This window comes from Solanum stenotomum, chromosome 7 (genome assembly GCF_019186545.1).
Source record: "Solanum stenotomum isolate F172 chromosome 7, ASM1918654v1, whole genome shotgun sequence".
NCBI lineage: Eukaryota > Viridiplantae > Streptophyta > Magnoliopsida > Solanales > Solanaceae > Solanum > Solanum stenotomum.
This window is the reverse complement of record NC_064288.1, coordinates 2532509-2533938: the sequence shown is the minus strand read 5'-3', so window position 1 is coordinate 2533938 and position 1430 is coordinate 2532509. Positions and strand designations below refer to the sequence as shown.

General features: G+C 28.0%; 1 protein-coding gene across 1 annotated transcript in view; it reads left to right on the top strand.

Annotated features, from left to right (window-relative positions):
* The window catches only part of LOC125871041 (piezo-type mechanosensitive ion channel homolog), a 320324-nt gene that overhangs the window by 47793 nt on the left and 271101 nt on the right, over positions 1 to 1430 (top strand). The window lies entirely within an intron of this gene.

The following is a 1430-nucleotide window of genomic DNA, read 5'->3' as shown; positions in this document are numbered from 1 at the left end:
TCAAATAAAAATATTTTTAATATCCCAAGAATAGAGACAACTTTATAAAATTAGTTGTTTAAACCAAAACTTTTATATGAATTTATACAATAAAGTTTTTACATATTTTTTATTTGAACTTGTTTATAATAGTATTATTGTAGCCATTTGGAACATATCTATGCCATTCACAAATACATATGTAATGTTTTAGTAAACATTCAAAGATTAATGTAGTATTTATTCAAATTCTCATTGTCTATGAATCCCAAATTATTGTCACTAAGGATGTGTTTGGTATGGTATTTTTCAATTTTCTTATCCCGACTTACTATGCCGAATGGTCCTTCGCAACACATTTTTGACAACTATAAATACGTTTTTAAATTCTTAGTTTAGGGGAGAGTTTTAGAATCTAACATTCAATTTTTAAGTTGAGAGCTTAAAACTAAGTTTTTGGAGAGACAATATTTCCTTAGCTTTGAAGATTTGAAGATTTCCATTTCTGAGAAATTGGAAGTGGGTGTTGATGATTCTTCATCTTAGACCTTTGCAAAGACTATATCAATCCTACCCAGTTGATGGAAACACAACTTGGTAACGATTTTTACCTTTTTACTATGTCTAGCTAAATCCCCAATTATTGGGGTGTGATTATGTGATTAAGAGTTGATTTAACTACTGGGTATTGTTAATTGATAGTTTATTTATTGTTTAAAAGTGATTTCGTTCAGTAATTGTGGTTGAATTTGCAGGCATTTATTCAGAAACATCTCTGCGTCGCGGACTTGTTCCAAGATGGTGAACTTTCAGTCTTTTCTCATGATTAGCTATCTAAAATCATTCCTAAATATCATGAGACCTTTCGTATTACGAATCACAACCACTACAAGAAAATGTATTTATAGCTACGAAATCTAAGCTATGAATTTGAAAATCGTAGCTATTACTTAGTAATAGCCACAAAAATTCCCAATTTGTGGCTATCAAAAAATTTGTCAAATTTCATAGCCACGACAATTAAATTGATAAAGCTAAATCCTTACTTTTGCTATAATTGCTAAAAATTGTGGCAATAATGACCTAAATAGCTATAATTTTACTGTTACAACAAAGTTCTATAGCTAATTATACGTTATTGTCACGCGATAAAAGTCATTGTAGCAATAGTAACTCTTTAGCCACAATAAGTTATTTGACACAAAATATTGTAGCTATATAAATACTTTTACTTCAAGTTATAAACTATTGTAGCTATAGTTAAATGAAATAGCCATAGAGTTTTCTCTATAATATAATATCGTAGCAATTCAATATTATTTGCCGTAAATTCATAGTAATAATAACTTTTAGCCACAATAAATTATTTGAAGAAACATTTGTAGCTAAATAAATAAGTTTGCTTTAAGTTATAAAAAAATTATGGCAATAACTATAAGATATAGCCATAA